Source organism: Caloenas nicobarica, chromosome 1 (genome assembly GCF_036013445.1).
Source record: "Caloenas nicobarica isolate bCalNic1 chromosome 1, bCalNic1.hap1, whole genome shotgun sequence".
NCBI lineage: Eukaryota > Metazoa > Chordata > Aves > Columbiformes > Columbidae > Caloenas > Caloenas nicobarica.
In genome coordinates, this window is record NC_088245.1 from 33,092,297 (window position 1) to 33,105,190 (window position 12,894).

General features: G+C 39.7%; 1 protein-coding gene across 2 annotated transcripts in view; it reads left to right on the forward strand.

The window, feature by feature from the left end:
• The window catches only part of TMEM117 (transmembrane protein 117), a 226,276-nt gene that overhangs the window by 18,649 nt on the left and 194,733 nt on the right, over positions 1–12,894 (forward strand). The gene's annotated exons all lie outside the window — the stretch shown is intronic.

Genomic DNA, 12,894 nt, shown 5'->3' on the forward strand with positions numbered 1-12,894 from the left:
TTGGCTTGAGTGCTGTGGGACTGACTGCACCCACACGGTGTGTCAGTGGGAATGTGCTGTCGCTTGTGATACACTGCGAGCAGATGGCAGGCTGTGTGACTGAAGATCTGACTGTGTTACTGATGGATGTGGCCATGCTAGCTGTAAACTAGCTCATGTGCACAGCAATTGCATTGATGAGATAATGATGTGGATTTACAGTTTGAGTGTATCTCTGGTTCTCCAGAGGATTTGTATAGCCCGTGCTGAAATCTTCCCTGCCAGTTATTTGCACTATTTTAATGTCTTCACTGCCTAGAAATCCCTCATTTTGTTGAGATCCTCATTAAGTATGTCCTCTGGATCTTCTGGCATCAAACACTTTATGAATTCACCCCTTGATTGTTTTTAATTTCCCTAGTCTATCTTTGTAAGTAGCTGCTGATTTTGTCGTTTTTTTTTTTTCCCCCTTTTTTTTTCCCCATGTATAATTGTTTGGAACCATTCTATTTTTAAACCCTTGTTCATTTATTTATATTTCTCTGCTAAATTCTTTTCATAAGGGAAAATGTGACTTGTTGTTACTTGTGGCCTGTGAATAACTTCCTGCAGTCAGGAAACCAAATAGCACCAGTCAATCTTCCCCTGTCAGATCTTAGCTCCCAGTGTATGCTGCAAATTGAAATTGAGAAGGATTAGTCTGCACATCTCACTTTAGATGAAGAGGAGTGGAAAGGATTTTCTTTCTCCATGCCCTTCCTGCTCTTTTGTCCCTTGTCTTCTGTATTTCTTGCTGCTGAGTTTGCATATGAACTAGAAAAATAGCATAGCTAGAACTACATTGTAATACAGTTTACCATTTGTGACAGACACTGTCTGATAGCCGTGACTGTCGTGAACTATAGAAATAATAGAATTAAGTTCAAGCACATTATCTTTCTAAAACTGGAAGGAGGAGTGCTGGAAACATAATTTAGGCTTCATTGCTCTGAGTCGATAGAGGGACAAGGGAGTAGGTAAACTATATTGTCGAGAAGTAGAGATTTTGACCAGAGGACATGGTGAGATGTTTTCTGTTGGTAATATTCATTACAACCTTTGAACAGTAGCCTGAGGGACTTCTTCAAGACCCTGCTCATGACTTAAAACAAGATTGGAAAACAATTACATTTCTTGCTCTTCAGTCAAGAAGTCCATTTGATAAACATCTCCCATGACAAATATTTCCAAGGAAATCAGCATTTATCTAGTACATTCTTTATATTTTTATGGCATATGGTCAGAAGAAAGAGAATTTTAAAATTGCCTTTTGGCTGTTACCCGCTATATTATTTTGATTCATCACTAAGCATATCTTCTATTTGGTTTGGTACTGTGTTCTGCCATGCTTTTTATTTTGCAATGGAAAATGAAAGGTCATAGGTGAATATTGGAAGTTTGGGGAAATAAAAAACAAATATGTATACCCCTGTTATTTTTTGTTCTGCGTGAGAGAGGCAGGGGAAAGTGGCATCTTCTTTGCAGTTACTTAGAGATTTCTTGATTTATTTTCTGCTTTATTAAAAGCAGAAAGAGCTTGCAAACTGACCCCATTTGATAACACTGTGTATTCAGAAAATGCATTCAAATCTTAAATCCTGACTTAAAAGAAATTCTTGAATAAGCTCTTGCACATTTTTCATATGGCTCTGGGGCACTGTCTGGAAAATGACACAGTATTTACTTTGTAGAAAGTGTATGTTTTTATTGTCACCTTCTCAGCGGATGCACAGTCTCAGTTCTGTACTCCAACCTCAGGCCCAAATTTGGAGGTCAGTGGGGGGTCTTTTGGTCCAAAGTTCAGGCTGTGTGTTTTGCAACAATATATATAAATATGATCCATCATGTAAATTTAAAAACATTTTTCATTTGACTAGACTTTTAGCAATATGGATATATGGGCAGTATACTTGAAAAATAATGTCTCAATATTCTCAGTCTAGCATCTTTGCTTTTACTGTTTCCATATGTAATAATCCTTAGCTTATGCTGCATATTAAATACATCATTTTTTAAAAGCACACTTACTACAAAACCTGCATGTGCCTCCATGCCCATTTTTTGGATTCTAAGTGATTGTAAAAATATATTAAAATCTGATTAAAAGCCTGTGATTACAGAGACTGGATTTTATTCAATGAGTGTGCCTGGATTTACATTTGTAAGTTCCTTTCTAAATGATGTGGATGGAAACTAAATACTTAATATGTTAGAACAAATTACAGAAAACAAGATATATAGAACTAAAGCCATATTTCTTAAAATAGGGGAATCATAATACTGCATTGAAATCAGAGCAGTTGAATAAATGTTGAATTTAATGGTTGATCTCTTACAAGTGTTCACAGTATGCAGTTTGTTTAGAATTAAATGATAGTTTGAGCTTCATAGACACTGGAGTGAATGAATAAATAAAGGAGTCATTTAGGAATTGCATTGAGCTGTGCGTACACACTAATGTTGCACATATTTTAATGGACAGTAATGCCATGCTGGGAGCAATTTCATGATAGACAGTTTCAAACAGAACACCCACTGAGGACCTGTTGTCTGAAAGGATCACCCTTTTTGTCAAACATCTTATCTGAGAGGCTCTGAAAGATTTTGCAAACCTATTATAAACAGACTCTTCGATGTTTGCTTTTATGCTGAAAGTTAAATTGTGTATCAACTGAAGCAATGAATGTATGCAGATTGCAAGAGGAAATTAGGCAGAATGGGATTTAGTCAGGATGATAGTGCACTACGTAAGAAAAGTGAATCTGTTTGGTGGCTAACAGACATAGGATGAATTAATGTATTAGTACCTATATGATTAATTAGTATCCTTATGTATTAGGGGTCATGTTAGTGTAAAATCCTAGCTGTGGTATTGCTGCTAGTATTACTGTGGCCAACGAACCAAATGTGTTCTGTTTTGCAAAAAAAAAAAAAAAAAAAGAGATGTGATAAGATTTTTGGGTTTTTTTGTTATTTTTTGTTCTTTTTCAGCCAGATTGTTTCCTGTTCTTGTTTGATATGAACAGTTGTGCCACCATCTGTAGAATGTAGATTCATAGAATGTCCTGAGTTGGAAGTAACCCACAAGGATCATCGAGTCCAACCCCTGTCCCTGCATATGACAACCCCACAGTTCACACCGTGTGTCTGAGGGCCGTGTCCAGTCTCTTCTTGGACACTGTCAGGCCTGGGGCCGTGACACCTCCCTGGGGAGCCTGTTCCAGTGCTCCACCACCCTCTGGGGGAAGAACCTTTTCCTAATGTCCAACCTAAACCTCCCCTGGCACATCTTCCTGCCATTCCCTCAGGTTCTGTCACTGGTCACTAAAGAGAAGAGATCAGCACCTGCCCCTCCTGCTCCCCTTGTGAGGAAGCTGTAGCCGCCATGAGGTCTCCCCTCAGTCTCCTCCAGGCTGAACAAACGAAGTGACTTTAGCCGCTTGTCCTACGGCTTCCTCTCCAAACCCTTCACCAACTTTGTAGCCCTCTTCCAGACACTCTCCAGTAACTTTATATCCTTTTTATCCTGTGGCACCCAGAACTGCACACGGAGCTCCAGGTGAGGCCGCAGCAGTGCAGAGCAGAGTGGGACAATCCCCTCCCTGCCCAGCTGGCGATGCTGGGCTGGATGCACCCAGGACACGGGTCCCTCTTGGCTGCCAGGGACACTGTTGGCTCATGTTCAACTTGCCGTCAACCAGAACCCCCAGATCCCTCTGCAGAGCTGCTTTCCAGCATCTCATCCCCTAGTCTGTATGTACAGCCAGGGTTGCCGTGTCCCAGGTGCAAAATCCAGCACTTGCCCTTGTTGAATTTCATGTGGTTGGTGATTGCTCAGTTCGCCAGTTTGCCCATATCCCTCTGCAGGGCCTCTCTGCCCTGCAAGTGATAGGTGTATGGCAATACTTGGATAAAATTCTAACCTGACTGATAGAGCATATTCTTTTCTGTTGTCAGCTCTGTATCTTACATTACAGTAAGATCTGTCACTTAATACCCAGCAACTTCGTTCCTGCTTTTTCTTTTCCATTGACGACTTCAGCCTAATAGGAAGCGACTAATGTAATAGCTGGTAAAAAATACTGTCTTCAAGAGCCTGTTCAGTATGAATTTTAATAACAATTAGCAAGTTAACGCTGTTGAAGGCATTCAAGGTCTACTGTGATTTCTTCACAGTCAATTCACCTCTTTTGTTTCCAGTAAAATGCTGAAGCAATACAATAAGATTATTTTGGTCCTACAAAATGTGTGCCAAGGGGCCAATCTAACAGTTTGCTAATAATAACACAGAAATGACTGTGAGCAAGCATTTCTGAGAGCCAGAATCCTCAACAACAACAAAAACCACATAGAAAAGGAGAAGCTCACAGCCAGCCACTGAAGGAGTGCAGGCTCATCAGATTGCAGCACATTGCCAGTAATTAAGATGTCAGTTTAAAATAAACTTTACATCATTGATGAGGGAGACCACAGGTGACCTTTCAAATATAAATGAAAAGCATGCAAGTAACCTCCCAATTTCTTCTTTTACTCTTGTATTTTCAGAAGATCTGTAGCACCTTACTGCTTCCTCTCTTCAGGCTCCATGAGAAGAATGCCATTCTCTGCTCTTAGCATTAGCTGTGGAGCAGTCTCCTACCATATTACCTTTGCATAGTAAATTATAGAGTTTAATTGGAGAGATACAGGCAGTAGCTACAACAAGATTATTCTCTCTTTGGTGAAAGCTTTGATTCTGCTGGAGGTGCGTATCCCATTCCCCAAGCCACAGCATGAGACTGTGAGAAGAGCTACATGTGTCAGATTATCCATAATGGAAAGGCTCTATAGAATATTTAGCATCCAGTGACGGAAAACTAAAAATAAGTTCATTGCTGCTTAATATTGATGAGCCAACTCTGTGTTTTGATCTTTTTGACGTGACTTCCAGATTTTTCTTTCCATTTGAGACTGGGGTTGAGTTTGGAATGATGCCTGCCACTTACAGGAATAATACGTCTCCATTCCCTGAGTTCCAGGAATAGAAGTGAACTTATTCCTAGCTGAGGCAGCCTGATGGGCATAGTGCAGGTGCAAGCTAGTGCAGGGGCAAATTGATTCTATCCTTATTGCATACAGTGAGGAGAGGGAGAGGGTGTTAGCATGGAACATCACCTTGCCATGTGTCCAGTGGAGAACGCCAAGGAGAACATGATCTCCTTGATCATGCTATGCCCTTTGCAAGGTCCCCTTAGGCTGTCAGAGTGGCCTGAAGGTCCTTCAGGTACCAGACAACATGTCTCTTTGTGAGATTCTGCTGGGACTCTTAAGTCAGTCTGTGCATCTGCCTTATAAAGTCATATATTTATTTTTTTTTCTGAAAAATTCCAAACCAACCAAACAAAACCAAAACAACAATAACAACAAAAAATCTCCACCAAAACCACCACAACATTCTGGTCTTTAAAAAACTTTGAATATGTTATCAGGATTTAAGAACTATTTAGCAAATAGTAAGTGTGGTTTACACATTTCTTATAGATATTTTGCATATGGCAAAAGTGAAAAAAAAAAAAAAAAAAGTGTACTCACTAACCAGAGTGACTTTTGAGGAGAAGGGATAGTAATTGTTCCCTACGAGACAGGTAGGGCAGTAACACAATATTTCTAAATGTGATTCCTGAGACAGACAAGGCACATAACCTCATTTCAGATGCTGGAAAAGAGTTTTCTGCTTTCTTCTTTCTCTGTTTTAGTCAAAAGGGGCAATGCCCCATTCCCTGCTGGATAGCCCCTGCCAGGGGATGGTAGGAACAGCAGGGACTTCTCTGCTTTGAGGATTCCCGCTCTCCCTGGTGCCTTCAAGTGGGCAAGGAGTCTCCCAGGGCCAGACTGGGTGCAGGCAGCAGCAGCAGCGCCTCAGGGCAAGGTGAACTGGGACATGAACAGTAGGTATTGAGTAACTACTGTAAGAAGCAATGATCATGTGAAGCTTTTACAAACAAAGGACTTTACATTCAATTTTTTTCAAAGCGTGGTTCAGATAAAGCATTATAATTACCTTTGTTTTCAAAGTAAGGTGAGATATTCTTACCCATCTACCATATTTCACTCCAGACACAGGTGCATTTTATTCCCAAGCAGAGTCAATTACACCATGTATCACATACCTACCTTTTAGGAATGCTTTAACATTTAATCCACAAATAGCCCTCAGTTGTTATTGCCCAAGCACCAGCGTGTTATGGTTCCCTGGTGCCATCATGAAGGTGTCATTAGAACTGACTTTCACTCTGTGTAGTTATGCAGCAGCCCAATCTCTGCAGCACAGTGACTACATAGGTGTTTGGGAGGAAGACTCTTCTTTTGAAATTTTCAAGTAAAAATGCTGATGGTAATTTAATGATGGTTATGATGGTATTTTAATGATGACAGTGGTAATCAGAAAAACACTGAGCGTTTTCCTGTTTGATATAAATATCCAAAAACATTTAACATGTTTCAAGAATTTAGGATTTCTTAGATTATATATCCAAATAAAGAGGCAGAACAATAATTTATTAAGAAATGAATTAAAAATTACAAGCTACAATGTATTCATATTTTGCACATTGCTTTATCTGCACTGAGAGATGCATCTATCAATTAATCACCTGGAATGATAAAAAAATATTTGGCATATTCAAACTGACCATTGAATAAATTATAGCAAGTTCCTGATTTAGATGTGATTATCAGCTATTTATTATTATGATTTATAAGACCCTAAAATACAACAAACTTTATGGGTTAAACCAGTGATGCTTCTGGCTCAGTATCTGACAGTAGCCCACTGCAGATGATGAGATAAAGGCATACAACAGGAAAGACTGTACTGATAACTCCCAGAATAGTTTCCCAGCCCTCAATAATTTGTTCAGAGTTCAAACAAAAATATGTCTATTTTTAGATGCCTTTGACAGTCATGCTGAAGACAAATAATAAAGGTAGCAGTTAGCAGTAGTCTTTGTTCCTGCCTACCTGCTACTAAGAAGCAAGTTCTCAGATTTTCACATGTACTAATAAACCCCCAAATTTACCAACTCCTTCATCCTCCTACTTCTGTTAAGATATTGGGAAATTTATTGGTTTTGGCCATTTGCCTGAGGTCTAGAAAAACTAAAATATTTTAAAACAATCTGTTGGTTGAAAAGAGGCAGATTCTTCTGCTGAGGTCTTCCTGTCTTTTAAAATGCCTTGAATTCATCTTTCATCTGCAACACTGGGGTATGATCTTTCAAAGTGGACAGCTGCTTAGGGCTTTGTGGGCTCACTTATGCACATGCTAAATAATATTTTCTATTTCTGGGACACTGATGCAATGTGTGTCTTACTAAGAAGCACATTTCAATTCCATGCTAAAGCAAAGAGGAGCCTAAATCTGTACAAGATTCTGCCAAACTCAAACATGCTAAACAAATAATGAAAATGAGAATAATGGCAGAGAGGTCGTAAAGAGATGAGGCAAGACTGAGGAAAATGTTCCTAGAAAGTCACAGCAGCAAGAATATTTAATTTTAATTTACTTGAGAAAAAGGGAACAAGGCCTACATCCCAGCTTTAATTAACAAAACCCTACAAATATCCTAGCTCTCTTAATTACCTGTGGTCATAGATCTAAGTGACAAAAAATACGGATCTTAGTTCAGTCTTGATTGTAATGTGCTGGAGGTGTAGAACATGAAGGAGAAACTGAAAACTAGTATTTTATGTGGAGTTTCTGTGGAATTCCTGACCTGGGGAATTCAGGGCCTAGCACAGCATTCAGTTTTGTGTCACTTTCATATAGCAAATGAAAATGGAAAGTCTTTGTAAATAGTTTTCTCCGTGCCTTCCACTTTGCTTGATGTTCTTGATACATACCAGCTTAGATTACTTTGAAGTGGTTCGGGGCCATCCCATGCACCTCATCTCTGTGGCAGCCAAAGGTGGAGCAATTTTTACCTTAGAGGTCGCTTCTGTATGGCCTATCTAAATTCAAAGAGTAAACCAGGAGTACCGCTCTCTTGGGGATATCTACAGATTTCCATCTCTCAGGCTACAGATAAAAAAGCAAACTTTTCTTGGGACTCTGATTGCTGTGCCAGTGGTACATACCAGAATGAATGCAGGCGTCAGTGGCAGCTCTGCTGCCTGCACAGGGTTCGCCCACAATGTACCCGAAAAAGTCTTACCCTCTGTGCTCTACCAACACCCATGCACTCTAGAGAGCCAAAATCCATTTTCTTTCAAATACTATGGTATTGTCATACATTTACTGCAAAACTCTCATTTAGTATTGTGTCCTCTGGTGATAATTCATACATTTTTATTTATTCTGTTTCCACTGATACTGTACAAGTTCCTCCCTGTAGATGAGCTACTCCAGATAAGACTTTTCCCTGGAACAATTACCCCGTTTGCTGCAGGGCGCAGGGCCTTTGGTTACCCCTCCTGTGGGTAGTGCCCTGGAAATCACATTGACACCTGATACGGTTACATTAAAAGACCAAAACTGAGAGCAGGAATTTGCACGTTACTTACATTGAGGTATATTCAGTGTAAGTATATCTTCAATCCCTCTTTTTCATTTTTATAGTTACAAACCTTATCCCTCAAGAGAAATGCCATAAAGCCATCTTATACTATTTTGTCTTGTTGAGGGAAGCAAGATAAGCCTGTTCTAGCCATTTCCTTGGTGAGACGTATTACGGAAAGGTGAAGTCCTTCAAAGATAATTTCGTCAGAGAAGGAAGAACGTGTATTGCTGAGGATGCTGGTGTCACTTAGGTGTCTTTGGCTCTATGAAAGGCACTAATCGTTTTGTGACAATTGAACTCCTTTATAACTAGATCTCTCATGAAGTCTCTGGATATTTTGTGACCATTGTAAACGCCTCGAGACAAAATTTACAGTTATTTTTCAATGCCATGAATGACTACTGAATGTAGTCTAGCAAGATATTCCTAAAATAAATGCAACTTCAAAATGAGTGAAGACATTTTTGACTCTGTTGAAGAGGTTTGACTTCCTTATGCTGAGAAGGAAAAGATCTTCCTCTGAAAGGGCTGGAAATGTTCAGCAGCAAAACTGAGAAAGTGGTCCATAACCTCAAGGAAACAAGTGCCATGTGCTGGTTTACATCTGTTCCTAGTTAAAGCACTAGTGTCTCAAGATGGAGAGCTCTTTTTTGGCTATTTGAAGATTAATATATTGTGCACTGTCATGCTGCACTTAAAGCGTTCTGGACCTGAAAGCTGCATCATTGACATGTCTTTATTATTTCTCTTTCTCTTAGATCCTGAACTAAATAAATTCTCATCCATCTGAAAGTCAGACTGATGCACCTTTAGAGGTGGAATGCTTTTCTCTAGTAGCATCAGACTTGCCAGGGAACAAACAGCCTTTTGCTATGTTAACATTTAGAGGTGGGTAGAAAAGGCTTTCACCCCCAACACTTACCAGCACCTTTCTTCTTGGATTATTTCAATTTTTGTCATTCAGACTTGTCTGGTGAATCAAACTCAAATAGAGTAGCCTCTAAGCTTAGTTAGCTTGCCTCTTGCAACAGCCTCTGTAAAGTGCACCAGTGGAGGATTATACTGTGCTTGCTTCCCTTGTGACACTGCAATTTGGGAAAGGCCATGTGCACATCTCCTCACCAACAGGAAGCTTCTCCCTGGGGGCTGACCTTAGTTTTTGATGGTTTCAACTGTTTGAACTGCATGGTGACTTTCTTCCTTTACCCTCTTCAGTGAAAGTGTCCTTTCTAGTGACTGTGTCTGAGCTAAAAGAGCTGATGAAACCCAGGCTCTGAAAGCATGCCCAGACATTGCATTCCTTAGTGGTCACTTCTAGACTTTGTCCAAAGTTTACAGCTGAAAGAGTCAGGATCTCACCTTTGCCCATCAGTCCATCCTCATTTCCACTTTTCTTTCCCATTTCTCACCAAAATCTTACCCAATCCCGGATGACACAAAACTTAAAACTCTTCAGACACACTCTTCATCACAGGCTGAAGTTTTCTATTAGAAAAACTACAATTATTTCAGCTCTCAGTTAAGGCTTTTATTGTATATGCAAAGAGCTTACAGAGGCATTCTGCATGTACCCAGAGATTTTCAGAATGCCTTTCTGGGCATCAAACTAAATCTTGGTTGAGGCTCACCTAAGTTTGTATATGAAAATGAATTATTGATCCTTGGATTTCCAGAGGTGGTTTGATGTCCTGATACTGAAATCAGTATAGATTATATTTGTATAGTTGTCTTACAGCTTTTTATGTTGGACTCTCCTTCTGTCTTCAGACTTCAGACAGGTGTGCAAATGTCTCTCTGGGGATGCGTTCTGCCCTGTATTGCTCCAGGAATGGGTCTGGTGGACTTGGCAGCGCCAGGTTTACAGTTGGACTCAACGGTCTTAAAGAACTTTTCCAACCTAAATAATTCTATGACTCTATGATTCCTAAACTTACAGAAACTGTGGCTCTTTACAATGCATCAGCTCCACCGCGGTTTCCACGCATCACCTTCCAGCAAAAACTACTGGAGTCCTGCTCAGCTGGGATTCGGATTTATCAGGAAAATGACTGATACCAGATCTGTTATTCTCATGCTGTGGTAATGGTTATGGCATATGAGGTCCTGCTGTTGTATAACAGGGGCAGTTGTTGCCATTACAGTCTGTGTAAACAGCAGGCCAGAACCACAGTTTGGTATCAGAGGAAAATTAGCTTTGAGAAGCAATTCAGACAGAAATATTTATCTTTCAGCAGAGGAGCACCTTCTAGCGGTGTTGAATGAATATGGCAGCTAGTTAAACTTGTTTTCTCTAAATAAGTAGGCATATATATGCTAGACGATGAATCATAGTGAATATTTCTGTACACTATTTTTGGGATTAAATTGATAGTTCATTTAAAAACAAATGAAGAAAAACCCCACACCTGAGTAGAGAAAGCATATATTTGGAAAAATTAAACATTTTCCAACTACAGTACTCCCCCCCAACCCCCGCCAACCTTCTATCTTACTAGCTTTTTATGCACTTACCACGAAATAGTATTTTTATGTGTTCTGCTGTGGAACCCACCCACCCTTTGGCTTTTTTTAGTAAATTCAGGTTGATTTTATATCTGATTTAGCTCCAAAGGACATTTTCTATGGAACTGTTATTTTGTCCAAAGTTTCACTGATTGTTAACACAGTTTCTCCATCCAGTGTATTTCTAGTAAAGATATATTTCTCAATACAGTATTTGTCACGGTTACTTTTGCAAATAACTTAGGATCATATAATTTAAAATTAATTTTTTCCTAAATACAGTGGATATGGTGATTTAGCTGTTATTGTGCATTTCTACTCTTTCAATTTGTATGTAGTAAATAATCCTTTTTGGACATCATTACATAGTATATATAATACAAATGAATGTTGTGCATGTCTAGAAAGGCAAATTAGGATGAATGAGCAATGCTTAATATTTTGTCACTGCAGGAGATTTGTGCATTAGTGGAAGCTATCAGTGTGAAACATATTCATACTTAGATTTTCATGGGGTTCCTCTGAATTTTGCAGCTGTGTGAAAAAATACCAAATTCAAAAAGTCCGGTTTGCAGATGGTTAAAAGAAGACTTAGCTATAGTTCTGCATTTTAATTCTGTAAACATAATCCTGTGTTATTGAGGTAGGGAACTTGACTTTTTTTCCTGAGTAAATTTTTTAGCATCTGGAAACTTCAGCCAGAAGTTGAAATAGGTCTTGCAAACATTTTAACCAGTGAAAGCTCCTTCCAACTGCCTGACCCTAAGGCTGTTTTGAGTCCGGTAGAATAATAATCAGCTTTCCCGTGTAAGATCTATGCAGCTTGCAGCACTCAGGCCTGAGTGCATACTCCTATATTTCATTGTAGGCTAGAGAGCCATCTTGCTTTTCACTGGAATATATTTACTCTTGGTACCACAGCATCAATTCTCCACTTGTGTTGTGCGTTAGACTCATAAACATACTCTGTAACCCTTGAGATTCCCGTGTGTGCAGTGCGAGATTTAGTCACAGTGTCCAGAACAGACAGCATAGTTGAAAATATTTATTGAAGGCAAGAAATTGAACAAAAACCATGCCTAATCTCGACATACTGAGATTAAATCAGAAAGCTGTGTCTGGTCAGGGTGTTGGTTTTTTTGTTCATTTGTTTGTTTGTTGTTTGTTTGTTTGGTCTTTGTTTTGTTTTTGTTATGTTTTGGTTGGTTGGTTGGTTTGGTTTAGTTTGGTTTGTTTTGTTTGGGTATTTTGTTTGTGGTTTTTGTTGTTGTTTGGTTGGTTGGTTTTGCGTGTGGTTTTTTTTCTGCATGCTTTACACCTCTGATTAGAACTAGAGAGAAGGAACCTCCTGCATGGGAACATTCATAGATACATAGAATGGTTTGGGTTGGAAGGGACATTAAAGGTCATCTAGTTCCACCCTCCCTGCCATGGGCAGGGACACCTTCCCCTGGACCAGGTTCCTCAAAGCCCCATGCAACCTGGCCTTGAACACTCCCAGGTTTCGGACATTTACAGTTTCTCTGGGCAGCCTGTTCCAGTGCCTCACCACCCTCATGGTGAAGAATTTCTTCTTTATATCTAATCTAAGTCTACCTTCTTTCAGTTCGAAACCTTTGCCCCTTGTTCTATCGCTCTATACCCTTGCGAAAAGTCCCTCTCCAGCTTTCTTGTAGGCTCCCTTTATGAACTGGAAGGCTGTTATAAGGTCTCCCAGAGCCTTCTGTTCTCCAGGCTGAACAACCCCAACTCTCCCAGCCTGTCCTCCTAGAAGAGGTTCTCCAGCCCTCATCTGCTGAGGGGGTTTAGACAAAAAATAGTATACTCTGTTCTTGAC